Consider the following 14,344-nt stretch of genomic DNA (forward strand, 5'->3'; position numbering starts at 1 on the left):
CCATGGAAAATTAACAAATACGTGAAAATTAAACAATATGCTCCTGAAAAAATATTAATATTAGGGCAAAGAAGAAATTTTAAAATATCTTGAGACTAACAAAAATGGAGACGCAACATACCAAAACTTAAGAAATGTGGCAAAAGTAGTTCTAAGAGGAAATTTGATATCAATAAATACTAAATAAAAAAAAAATCTCAACTAAATAACCAATGCTACACCTCAAATATTAGAAAAAGAATAACAGGCCTTTGGGAGGCCGAGGCGGGCAGATCACAAGGTCAGGAGATCGAGACCATCTTGGCTAACAGGGTGAAACCCCGTCTCTGCTAAAAATACAAAAAATTAGCCGGGCACGTTGGCAGGCACCTGTCCCAGCTACTCAGGAGGCTGAGACAGGAGAATGGCGTGAACCCGGAAGGCAGAGCTTGCAGTGAGCCGAGATGGAGCCACTGCACTCCAGCCTGGGTGATGAGCAAGACTCCATCACAAAAAAAAAAAAAAAGAAAAGAAAAAGAAGAACAAACTAAACCCAATGTTAGAAGAAGAAATGACGAAACAAAAATCAGAGCAGAAATAAATGAACTAGAGTCTAGAAGAACAATAGAAAAGATCAATGAAACAGTATTTTTGCATGCATTAATCAACTCTCTTCATCCCTTCCTTCCCCACTCCCATTCTTCACAGCCTCTGGTAGCCATTAATTTACTCACTATCTCCATGAGATCACACTATTTAGCTCCCACATATGAATGTGATCGTGTGATATTTGTCTTTCTGTGCCTGGATTATTTCCCTTAACATAATGTGACTATAGTTTCAAGAATGTATTGTATATTTCAAAACAGCTAGACTAGAAGATTTGGAACATTTCCAACACAAAAAATGTTAAATGTTTCAAGCAATAATTATCTGAATTACCCTGATTTGATCATTATACATTGTATGCATGTATCAAAATATCATATATACACCATACATTTATACAATGTTATGTATCAATTTTAAAAATGTAAGAAAAGATCAATGAAACTAAAAGTATTTGGTAGAGCTAAATGAATTTGACAAACTTTAGACTAACAAAAAGAGAGAAGACTCAAATAAATAAAATCATGAATGAAAGAAGGGACATTAAAACTCATAACACAAAAATACGAAGGATAATCAGAGAAAACTATAAATAATTACACGTCAACAAAGGGGAAAACCTAGAAAAAATGGATAAATTTCTAGAAACATAAAACTACCAAGACTCAACTAAGAATAAACTGATTATCTGAACAGACCAATAATGAGTAGGGAGATTGAATCAGTCATAAAATCTCCTGTCAAGATAAAGGTCAGGACCAGATGGCTTCATGACTGAATTCCACAAAACATTCAAATAAGAATACTAATCCTTCTCAAACTCTTCCAAAAGGTTGAATGGGAGAAAATACTTCTATACTCATTCTATGAGGCCAGCATCACCTTGACACCAAAGCCAGACAGACACTACAAGAAAGAAAAACCTCACAGTGCAATATCACTGATAAACATAAATGCCAAATTCCTCAACAAATACTAGCAAACCATATTCAACAGTACATTAAAAGGATAATTCACCATGATCAAGTGAGATTTATCTCAGGGATACAAGGTTGGTTCAACATATTCAAATCAGTAAATGTGATTCACCATATTACAGAATAAAGGACAAAAACCATATGATCATCTCCATAAATGCAGAAAAAGAATTTGACAAAGTTCAACATTCTTTCATGATATAAGCTCTCAACAAATTAGGTATAAAAAGACTGTTCCTTAACACATAAAGGAAAGCCATATATTGCAAGCTCACACATATCATCATACTCAACGGTGAAAAGTCAAAGGCTTTTCCTCTAAGAGAAGGAAAAGACACGGATGCCCACTCTCACCACTTCTTTTCAACATAGTAATAGAAGCCCTAGCCAGAGCAATTAGACAGAATAAACAAAAGGCATCCAAATAGAAAATGATAAAGTGGTAAAGTGTCTGTTTGCTGATGACACGAATTTATATACAGAAAGTCCCGAAGATTTTGCCAAAACTGCTAGAATTGATAAATGAATTCAGTATAATTGCAGGATACAAAATCAAGTTACAAAAATTAGTAGCATTTCTATACACTAACAATGAATTTAAAAAGAAATTAAGAAGACAATTCCATTTATAATAGTATCAAAAAATACTTAGGAGTAAATTTAACCAAGGAAGTGAAAGATCTATATACTGAAAACTATAAAACTTTGATGGGAAAAAATTAAAGAGGATGCAAACAAATGGAAAGATATCTTGTGTTCATGAATTATAAAAATTAATATTGTTAAAATATCCATACTACTCAAGGTGATGTACAGATTCAATGAAATCTCTATTAAAATTCTAATATCTTAGCCAGGTATGGTAGCTCACATCTGTAATCCCAGCACTTTTGGAGGCCGAGGTGGGCGGATCACTTAAGGTCAGGAGTTTGAGACCAGCCTGGCCAACATGGAGAAACCCAGTCACTACCTAAAAATGTAAAAATTAGCCAGGCATGGTGGTGGGAGCCTATAATCCAAGCTACTTGGGAGGCTGAGGCAGGAGAATTGCTTGAACCCATGAGGCGGAGTTGCAGTGAACTGAGATCATGCCACTGCACTCCAGCCTGGGTGACACAGTGAGACTCTGTCTCAAAAAATATATATATATATAATATCAGTCTTAACATAAATAGAAAACAATCCTATACTTTGCACAGAACCACAATAAAAACTAAATAGCCTATTGACCAAAAACAACAAAGCTAGCTAGAGGCCTCACACTACCAGATTTCAAAATATATTATAAATCTATAGTAATTAAAACAACAAGCTACTGGCATAAAAACAGACACATCAGGCCAGGCACAGTGTGGCTCATGCCTGCAATCCCAGCACTTTGAGAGGCTGAGGCAGGTGGATCATGAGGTCAGGAGATGGAGACCATCCTGGCTAACATGGTGAAGCCCCGTCTCAACTAAAAATACAAAAAAAAAAAAAAAAAAAAAATTAGCCGGGTGTGGTGGCATGTGCCTGTAGTCCAGCTACTCGGAGGCTGAGGCAGGAGACTCGCTTGAACCAGGAGGCGGAGGTTGCAGTGAGCCAAGATCGCACCATTACACTCCAGCCTAGGTGACGGAGGGAGACTCCGTCAAGAAAAAACAGACATATCAACCAGTGGAATAAGATAGACATCCCAGAAATAAACCTACGCATCTATGGTCAATTGGTTTTGAACAAAAATACCAAGAACATGCAATGGGTAAAGGACAGTTGCTTCAATAAATGCCACTGAAAAAACTGGATATCCACATAAAAAAGAATGAAAATGAGCCATTATCTCACTCCTTATACAAGAATCAACTCAAAATGGATTAAAGACTTAAACATAAAACCTGAAACTATATAACTACTAGAAGAAAACATAGGAGGAAATTTCCATGACACTGATGTGGGCAGAGATTTCTTGGATATAACATCAAAAGCACAAGTAACAAAAGCAAAATTAGACAAACAAGATTGGAACAAGCTAAAAAGCTTCTGTACTGCAAAGGAAGCAATTGAGTGAGGGGAAAAACCCAGGGATTGGGAGAAAATGCCTGCAAATCATACATTGAATAAGAAAGTAATATATCCAAAACCTACAAGGAACTCAAACTACTCAATAACGAGAAAACAAATAACCCTTTTAGAAAATGGGTAAAGGACTCGAATAAACATTTCTCAAAAGACATACAAATGGACATCAGATATCTTTAAAAATGCTCAACATTTCTAATCATTAGGTAAGTGCAAATCAAAACCACAAGATATCACCTCACGCTTATTAGACTATTATCAAAAAGATGAAAGATAAATGTCAGTGAGGATGTGGAGAAAAAACACCAGCACACCATCGGTGATACTGTAAATTAGTACAGTCATTTTAGGAAATAGTATGAAGGTACATCAAAAAACTAAAAATAGTATTACCCACCCACAGCTCCAATAGAAAATAAAAAACAGAAGAGGGAGTATAAAATTGGCCTATACCACCTCCTCCAGTTGCAGAATCATCTGTACCGCCTCCTTTGGTGGCAGGAATAGAGACACTGATACAAAGAATTTTATGCTCTGCTGCCATAGCTGGAGAGCCCTTAGGACCTTGCGCTTTTCCTATTTCCGTAAGGCCTGATCCAAATAATCCACAGCAGCTTACTCATGAACACACTCCACTAGAGTTTAAGTTGTTGACGGAATTAAAAGCAAGTGTGGCAAATAATAGCATAAAGAGCCCATTCCCCTTAGGATTGCTAGAATCTGTGTTTGGTGCTATGCGTCTTTTACCCTTTGATGTGAAACACTTGGCGCAAACTTGTTTGTCCACTAGTGCATATCTGACATGGAATTTAAATTGGCAAGAAATGTGTGCAGACCAGGCTAAACAGAACCGTGCTGCTGTACACACAGACATTACAGAGGATATGCTACAGCTATCAGTCCCTGTCTTAAGCAGGCAGCATTAGAAGGAGAGTTCTTAACCTGCTCAGTAATGCAAAATCAGCAAGGCAATCAGGTGTACCTTCATAAAAAGATAAGAAAAAGGCATTAGAAGTCGAAACCGCTTGGCCAAGCAGGCGGTTGGCAGAAAAAAAGGCTCAGCAGCAGAAAAGTTTGCCGCGACCCAGCCCACAAGGTCCACCCAGGCCGGCAGCTTCCCAACCCCCCATCCCCCCGCCCCACCCCACCCCCCTTCCCCCCGCCCCGCCCCACCCCCCATCCCCCCGCCCCACCCCCCATCCCCCCGCCCCGCCCCCCCATCCCCCCGCCCCGCCCCACCCCCCATCCCCCCGCCCCGCCCCACCCCACCCCGCCCCACCCCACCCCACCCCACCCCCCATCCCACCCCACCCCCCATCCCCGCAAAGGAGGGAGGGAGTGGGGCAGACACAGGCAAAGCCTAAGCAAGTACAACGCGGCCGCTGCCCAGGGCCTGCACCGCTGCCCTCTGGCTCTGAGGGCAGCCCATAGCAAAACTTCACGTGTTACATCCCAGGCTATGATTCTCTGCTAAAACTTTAGTAAAATGTAAGAAATTGAAAAACCTCTTTTCTAATAATGGCTACTGTTATCTCTCTCTTACCCCTGACCTAGCTTTCCAAATTCAATTAAGTAAAACAGTAACCTCTGAAGGGAGAGAGGTTACAGAGGGCCTATGAATTTAAGAGTAATTAAAAGCTAGGGATGTAAAACCACACATTACCCTTTAAAGGAGAACTTTAAACCTAATTAAATGATATTTGTTAAATTAGAAGGTAAAAATGTCGTGTCCTTCTCAGAAAGTGAAGAAAAGTTGTAAGTGTCGTGAAAATTCATGCATGAGGCCGGGCGCGGTGGCTCAAGCCTGTAATCCCAGCACTTTGGGAGGCCGAGACGGGCGGATCACGAGGTCAGGAGATCGAGACCATCCTGGCTAACACTGTGAAACCCCGTCTCTACTAAAAAATACAAAAAACTAGCCGGGCGAGGTGGCGGGTGCCTGTAGTCCCAGCTACTCCGGAGGCTGAGGCAGGAGAATGGCGTAAACCCGGGAGGCGGAGCTTGCAGTGAGCTGAGATCTGGCCACTGCACTCCAGCCCAGGCGACAGAGCGAGACTCCGTCTCAAAAAAAAAAAAAAAAGAAAAAAAAGAAAATTCATGCATGAATGACTGTCTTAACCCACTGATTACAGATAGTCTTTGATTTGTACTTGTTAAAAGAGTCCTAAATTGAGTTCCCCAGCTAGTGAGTCACTGTTTTCAAGACTGTTTGCCAGATTAAAGTCCATAAAGTTGGTCAGCTTGAAAACTCAATTACAAGATTTAATCTGTTCTGCCTGTGGCTTTAGGCACATGGTTAAAGTATATTATTTAAGTCTCTGCTTCTAGAGATGCTTCAGATTTTCTTTTTAAACTTCTTGTTACTTATTTCAGCTTGCCATCTTAATAATTAATGCAGTCAATTGCTAAGTTATGACCCTGATATCATCAGGATTCCTTTAAGTAAAAGGCAATTCGAAGCGGTATTGCACTCCCCCTTACTTAATGCTTTAACACTGTTTACTGATGGGTCTGGTAAATATGGAAAAGCGGCAGTGTAGTAGAGCCCACATAATTCAATCACTTGATATGAGTTTACTAGCACTCAGAGAGCTAAGGTTACTCTGTTTATTTATTAAAGAACTTTTACAACCTTAAGCTCGCTCTGGACTTTCCAGCCTTATGTTGCAAATATAACCATCAATTAATGGGGTCAAGACTTACAGCATGGGATATGAGACATACAAATGAAAACTGATAATCCAGGATTTAAAATATTGAAGAACATGGGATATCACGGTGGAAAAAGGTTTGGGGAGGTTTCTACAATGAAATCCTAACCCAATATCAGTAACTGGAAAAACAGATAGAAAAGCGCTAGGAGGTCAGGATTTCTGATGTGGGTCATTGATATTTCTCCTCCGCCCACTGCCTTACCATTAGAATGGCTCAGTGACAAACCCTTATGGGTGGATCAATGGCCCCTAACACAGGAGAAGCTAGATCAACTTCATCTGTTGGTAAAAGAGCAATTGAATGCAGGACATATAGAAAAGTCAGTTAGCCCCTGGAATTCACCAGTATTTGTTATCCCAAAAAGGTCCGAAAACAATAATGATCTCTGGGGTTTCAGCTCAACGCTCAGAGCTAATTGCAGTCATTCAGGTTTTACAGCTCACAGCTTAAGATCCTATTAACATTGTCTGTGATTCAGCTTATGTTGTAAATGTAGCCAGTCACATAGAAATTGCTACAGTTAAAAGTACACTAGACCCAGAACTGCTTAATTTGTTTCACTTATTCTCATATGCTGCATGCTACATGTCAAACAGGTGAGGCAGCTGGTCATGTACAGTGACATTGTCTGTCATCATTTGCTCATATGGGGATACCTAACCAATTAAAAACTGACAATGGACCTACTTATACTAGACATGCTTTTCAAAATTTCTCACGCTTTGGGCTATAACCCATAAAACAGGAATTCCTTATAGTCCTAGAGGACAAGGCATTATAGAACAGGCACATCAAACATTACAACGCATGTTGAAAGGACAAAAAGGGGGTATAGAAGGCCAACTACCACCTCAATCAAAACTACATTTAGCCTTATTTACTTTAAATTTTTTGACTCCTGTTACGGATCTTGGTAAGACTCCAGCAGAAAGACATTGGCAAGTGTTAGAGGAAAAGAGGAAAATTTATTAGAAAGTGTTATGGAAATCCCTGGAAGAAGGACAATGGAAAGGTCCAGTGGATTTACTGACGTGGGGAAGAGGGTATGCTTGTGTTTTTACAGGAGATGAACAAGCTGTGTGGGTGCCCTCAAGGTGCATGCGACCATGGAATGGGAAACTGGAGGAACCCAGGGTGGCCAACCATGGGCCAGGTCCCTCCGGTACAAGCCATGAGTCAGCTGAGCCTGAGTGCAGAGATGGAGAGAAGGCCGACTGGAGTCATGACACAGTTCTAATATTACATTTGTAAAGAATATCACCACTTAATTTACAATTTGTGTTTTTAATTCTTATGTCTTTTTAGCAGCTAAGAAGGACCAGCTCCAGTTAAACAATACCCAATTGACCTGTAAATCTTGTCAGTTATATCACTGCATTAATCATAGCACATTGTAAACACATAATATCTCTACTTTGATGATTTTGGGTCTCATCCCTGGGCTATGGATTCCTGTTAATCTGGCTGCCACACCTGCTTTGCATTTTATGAAACGTCTTCTAACTCAGCTTACTTATCATGTCTGTAGAGCCTTAGGCATGATAATTTTTGCTATTGTTTCCTTGGTCACACTAATAACTTCTGTTGTGATATCTTCTGTAGCTTTGCATAGTTCTGTTCAAACAGCTCAGTATGTGGAGAACTGGACACGTACAGCTAACCAAGCATGGCTACTTCAGAATAAAATTAACCCTGAGTTACAAACTGAAGTGCCAACGTTGAAATCCACAGTTCTATGGTTAGGGGAACAAGTACAAAGCTTGCAAATGCAGCAGCAATTGCGTTGTCATTTTAATCACACTCATATTTGTGTAACCACCTTAGAATATAAGCAAAGTGAGTATCTGCGGGACCTTGTGAAGCCCATTTGCAGGGAGCTTTCACATCCAACATCACCTTTGATATTGGTGAATTACAAAACAAAATTCTTGATTTAAATAGGCAAACTCAAGAGTTTCAGCCTTCTTTAGAAGACTGGACCGAATTCCAGCAAGGCCTAGAGAGCCTCAACCCTTGGACCTATCTAAAGCACCACATTAACATCTTATATGTAGTTCTTGGTATAATGTTGTTTTGTCTCTGTCTTCTTTTCACAGTCTGTAAAATCAGATGGACCACCAATCAGACAATGAGAGCTGCCCAGCCTGGCCTTACATTCTTCCAGTTAATTCATAAACAGAAAGGGGGATATGTAGGGAGCCAAAGGCCTGTGGGACTTGACCAACTCAGCATTCCACTGGAGGCTGTATGATCAAACAGCAAACTGTTTATCATGAATGCAGGATGTGAGCAAACTCACCACTGCTCCTGATGACAGAAGGTTTGCTGGAGGCAATCACTCCCTGGCGCCAAGTTTATCTACATCTAGAGCCTGTTGATCCAGGAATGCAGTCTTGCAAGCCTACTCTGGACTGAGCAGCTGACCCCTTCTTCCACCCCCTTTCTCACTATCTCTTTTGCCTAATAAATACAGAGGGCTGTGTAAAGCTCAGGGTCCTTATCCACTAGAGGCAAGATGCCCCCAACCCCTCCTTCCAAATATACTCTTTTGTCTCCTGTCTTTTATTCCCACATTTGCCCCCCTTGTTCAGTCCCCCTAGGTCCATGTGGGTTACATAGTGGCACCCCGAGCAGCCACAGAATCGGGTGCTCAACATTATTTAACTAGACTTGTTAAGGATATCTGTTTTCCATTCAGAAAACTAGAGTTTTGATTTGTTTATCAATTGTGATTTTGTTTTAAAATATGTTACTTTCTCGTTTTAGACTTATTATTTTGTTTTCTCTAGATTTTTTCCCCTAACTCTTTGAGACTGATGCTTACTTTTTGTTTGTATATAAAAGAATGCATTGAAGGATTTTGAACTATCTCTTAAGTTCAAATATGTTCAAATCCCATCCATTTTGATGTGTGGCAGTCTTGTTTTCTAAGGAGTTTACCTTTGTGTTTTAAATTTCTGGTTCAATAATTAAGAGTCTTTAAAAAAAAACCACAATAAGATACCATCTCACATCAGTCAGAATGGTGATTATTAAAAAGTCAAGAAAAAACAGATGCTGGTGAGGCTGCGGAGAAACAGGAACTCTTTTACACTGTTGGTGGAAATGTAAATTAGTTCATCCATTGTGGTAGACAGTGTGGTGATTCCTCAAAGACCAGAACCAGAAATACCGTTTGATCCAGCAATCCCATTACTGGGTATATACCCAAAGGAATATAAATAATTCTATTATAAAGATACATACATGTATATGATCATTGCAGCACTATTTACAATAGCAAATACATGAAATCAACCAAAATGCCCATCAATGATAGACTGGATAAAGAAAATGTAGTACATATATACCATGGAATACTATGCAGCCATAACAAAAAAGAACAAGATCATGTCCTTTGCAGGGACATGGATGGAGCTGGATGCCATTATTCTCAGCAAACTAATGTAGGAACAGGAAACCAAACACTGCATATTCTCACTTATAAGTGGGAGCTGAACCATGTGAATACATAGACACAGGGTAGGGAAAAACACACACTGGGACCTGTTTGTGGGGGCCGGGGGAGGGAGAGCATCAGGAAAAATAGCTAATGCATGCTGAGCTTAATACCTAGGTGACGGGTTGATAGGTGCAGTAAATCACTATGGGACACATTTACCTATGTAACAAACCTGCACATCGAGACATTGGTCAATGGGTACAAAGGTACAATTAGACAGGAGAAAAATTCTGGTGTTATATTGCACAGCAAAGTGACTACAAATATTGTAATGTATACTTCAAAATATCTAAAAGAGAGGATTTTAAATGTTCTCACCACAAAGAAATGATATTTAAGATTATAGATATGCTAATTACCTGATTTGATCATTTCACAATGTGTCCAAGTATTGAAACATCACCTTGTACCCCACAAATATATATAATTACTATTTGTCAATTAAAAATAAAATGTAAAAAAACAAATTAACATCAATAGCAATAAAACACATCAACATCATATATTTTCTGATATGATGCATTGAGAAGATACAACATGCCCTCTGTAGTATTATCATCAAAAATGCATAACCTTAATCTAATCATAATATTCAACCAATCCAAACTGAGGAACACTCAACAATAAAAGTAGTAAGTGGAATTCAAATTTGGCTCCCAAGTTTCCCTTTCCCCAGTGTTAACCCCTCTTTTTTAGTGTGGTTGTAACCTTTAAATATGACGGGATAATCAATGTCTTGATTAGGTAACATTTTATGGCAAAGGTGATGAAATAGTAACTGTTATAATAATGTTACATTATATAAGAATCTCCCATAGCAGACTAGAGATTTATCTGCTGGCTTCCAAGAAGTAAGCTGCTATATTGTGAGAGGTACACATGACTAGGACCTGAGGGAAGCATCTAAAAACAGAGCAAACCCTTGACAATACCAAAAAAAAAAATTGGAAGATTGCAATCCTCAAACTGTTAGAACTATATTCTGCCAACAACCAGCGAATTTAGAAGGGGATCGCAAGCCTCAGATAAGATCACAGCCTCAGGTGACATTTTGATTTCAGCCCACTGATACCTTGAGCAGAGAACTCAGCTAATGCATACCTGGACTTTTGAGCCATGAAAGTTGTGAGGCAATAAATTTGTGTTGTTTTCAGCCTCTAAATTTTTGGTAGTTTTATGCAGCAATAGAAAATAATACAATAACTGACATGCACTCTCCAAAACTTTCAAGGTCATGAAAGACAAGGAAAGATTGAAGGCCTGTCGCAGATTAAAAGAGAACAAAGAGAAGTGACAACTAAAGGCAATGTGAGATCCTGAGTTACACATTGGGACAGAAAAATACATTCGTTGTATAACTGGTGAAATGTAAATAAAGTGTGTAGTTTAATTTAACATATTGTACCACGCTAATTTCCAATTTTTTGTAATTACAGTATGGTTATGTAAGTTAACATTAGGGAAAAAAGGGTGAGGGGAAATGAAAATTTTTATCTCCTTTTTAAAATTTCTCTGGACTATAACATTATTTTAGTAATAAAGAGTTTAAAAATAAAACCTGGATAGTGGAAAGCCAAGGAGGGTGGATCATCTGAGGTCAGGAGTTCAAGACCAGCCTGGCCAACATAGTGAAACCCCGTCTCTACTAAAAGTATAAAAATTAGCTTAGTGTGGTGGCGGTCACCTGTAATCCCAGCTACTAGGGAGGCTGAGGCAGGCGAATGGCTTGCACCTGAGAAACAGAGGTTGCAGTGAGCCCGGATCACACCACTGCACTCCAGCCTGGGCAACAGAGCGAGATTCCATCTCAAAAAAAACAAAAAAAAGCAAAACCTAAATGGACGATCAGGAGGCTGAGGGCAATGGCCTCAATAAAAAGACATAGTTTCCTGGTCCAGTTTCTCGACCTGAACCAATGTTCAGATGCAGGGGCCATTGAAAATAATATGCTAAGAATAGATAAGGCTCAAGGACAGTATCTCTAGCTAGTTGCACTTTCAATGAACTCCAGTAGTCAAGGACAGTATCTCTAGTTGAACTTTTAATGAACTCTAGTAGGCGCCAAGAAGGCAGACAAAATAAGAAAGAACTTAGAGACAAGGAACTAAGCAGAAGGTTATATCTGGGTGCAGAAAGTTTGTTTTGCATTGTGTTATTTTTGCTGACGTGGGATTTATGGAGTATAAATAAAGTGAGGCGGAGGCTCTAGGCGCGGCCGCCATGTTCTCTGTTTGTCTTTGTCTCTTGTGTCTGTTCATTCTCCACCACCCCCGGCACGGTCCCCAATATTCAGAGCCACTGCAAACTGAAATGGGACTGGGTCCCCAGGAGAAAAGATTTGTAACATCATGGCAAGTATACATGGTAATGATTTTTTCAGTCCTTCTCCAAAGGGTCCTACATCCATTTACTTGAGTAATTGTGCACTGAGGAAAGAAGAATACTTAAACAAGTCAAGGACTTTTAGTCACAGTGTCTGTGTTAATATTGATACTCAGATACCCAATTGGCATCCTAGCTTTCCTATCTGGTATGATTGCCCCTTCTCCTAAGAGCAGTGAAGAGGAAGAGCAAGAGGATGAAGAAGTTCTTCAGGGAGAACAAGGAGATTTTAATGATGATGATACTGAACCAGAAAATCTGGGTCACAGGCCTCTCCTCATGGATTCTGAAGATGAGGAAGAAGAGGAGAAACGTAGCTCTGATTCTGATTATGAGCAGACTAAAGCAAAGTACAGTGACATGAGCCCTGTCTAAAGAGACAAATCTGGCAGTGGACCAACCCAAGATCTTAATACAATACTCCTCACCTCAGCCCAATTATCCTCTGATGTTGGAGTGCAGACTCCTAAACAGGAGTTTGATATATTTGGCGCCATCTCCTTCTTTGCAGTGTGTGCTCAACAGCCCCAGCAAGAAAAGAATGAAAAGAACCTCCCTCAACACAGGTTTCCTGCTGCGGGACTCCAGCAGGAGGAATTCGATGTATTCACAAGGGAGCCTTTTAGTAAGAAGGTGAAAGTACAAGAATGCCATGCGGTGGGGCCTGAGACACATCCCAAAAGCATAGATACATTTGGCTCCTCCCCACTTCAGCCCTTCCTCACATCAACAAGTAAAAGTGAAAGCAACGAGGACCTTTTTGGCCTTGTGCCCTTTAAGGAAATAACGGGGAGCCAGCAGCAAAAAGTCAAACAGCGCAGCTTACAGAAACTGTCCTCTCGCCAAAGGCGCACAAAGCAGGATATGTCCAAAAGTAATGGGAAGGGGCATCATGGCACGCCAACTAGCACAAAGACTTTGAAGCCTACCTACCGCACTCCAGAGAGGGCTCGCGGGCACAAAAAGTGGGTCGCCGAGACTCTCAAAGCAGCAATGAATTTTTAACCATCTCAGACTCCAAGGAGAACACTGGTGTTGCAGTGACTGATGGAAAAGATAGGGGGAATGTCTTATAACTCAAGGAGAGCCTGTTGGACCCCTTCGGTGCCAAGCCCTTCCATCCTCCAGACCTGTCATGGCACCCTCCACATCACGGCCTGAGTGACATCCGTGCTGATCACAATACTGTCCTGCCAGGGCGGCCAAGACAAAATTCACTACATGGGTCATTCCATAGTGCAGATGTATTAAAAATGCATGATTTTGGTGCCATGCCCTTTACAGAACTTGTGGTGCAAAGCATCACTCCACATCAGTCCCAACAGTCCTAACCAATCGAATTATACCCACTTGGTGCTGCCCCATTTCCTTCTAAACAGTAGATACTTCTGATGGATTATTGACATTAACTCCTGTTTCAAAAAAGTATGAATAGTTTTATGAATTTGAAAAAAAAATTAATAGCTGTTTATATCATTCGTTCTTAAAGATCAATCAGAATAGGTGATTTTTAAATAAGCCAAATAGAAAAATGAAGTATCTCTACAGGGTAGTAACTTGATGTCTCTTCCAAGCAGGAGAAAAGGAAGCTAAATTGCCAGCTCTAAGGGTTTCTGCTACTGACATCACAACACAGAAATGCAAGTGTGGTACTTCCAGTGAAAGCACATGGCACCTTTCCAGGTGTGTAACCACTGAGAAGGGACAGTAAAACTGTTATTTTTAAAGTCAGAATGTCATTTTCGTGTGCACATCCCTAAAATTAGGGTTATTTGTACATACACTAGTTACATTTGTGAATTTTTTAAGGTCTCTTCTAATTTCCACACAGTTAAAAACAATCTAGTTATCTGAAAGCATTGGAAAGTTATTATCTGGAGAGTGCAGAGATTTCACTCCACACACCTTTCTCCACAAAGCAGAACCAGAAATAACTGACTATTGTGCCTAAAACTCTGTTTCATGTTAAAAACAAGTGCCATTAATATGGAATAGCTAATGATAAATATATGAAATAATGTGTATGTTAATTAGCTCAATTTAGCTGTTCCACAATTCACATATTTCAAAACAATGTTATACATTATAAACATGTATAATTTTTGTCAATTAAAACATAAAC

General features: G+C 39.8%; 1 pseudogene; it reads left to right on the forward strand.

The window, feature by feature from the left end:
- Positions 1 to 12,372: 12,372 nt before the first annotated feature.
- On the forward strand, positions 12,373 to 13,604 carry LOC117077732 (annotated as a pseudogene).
- Positions 13,605 to 14,344: the final 740 nt, after the last annotated feature.

This window comes from Trachypithecus francoisi, unplaced genomic scaffold (genome assembly GCF_009764315.1).
Source record: "Trachypithecus francoisi isolate TF-2019V2 unplaced genomic scaffold, Tfra_2.0 Lachesis_group6, whole genome shotgun sequence".
Lineage (NCBI taxonomy): Eukaryota > Metazoa > Chordata > Mammalia > Primates > Cercopithecidae > Trachypithecus > Trachypithecus francoisi.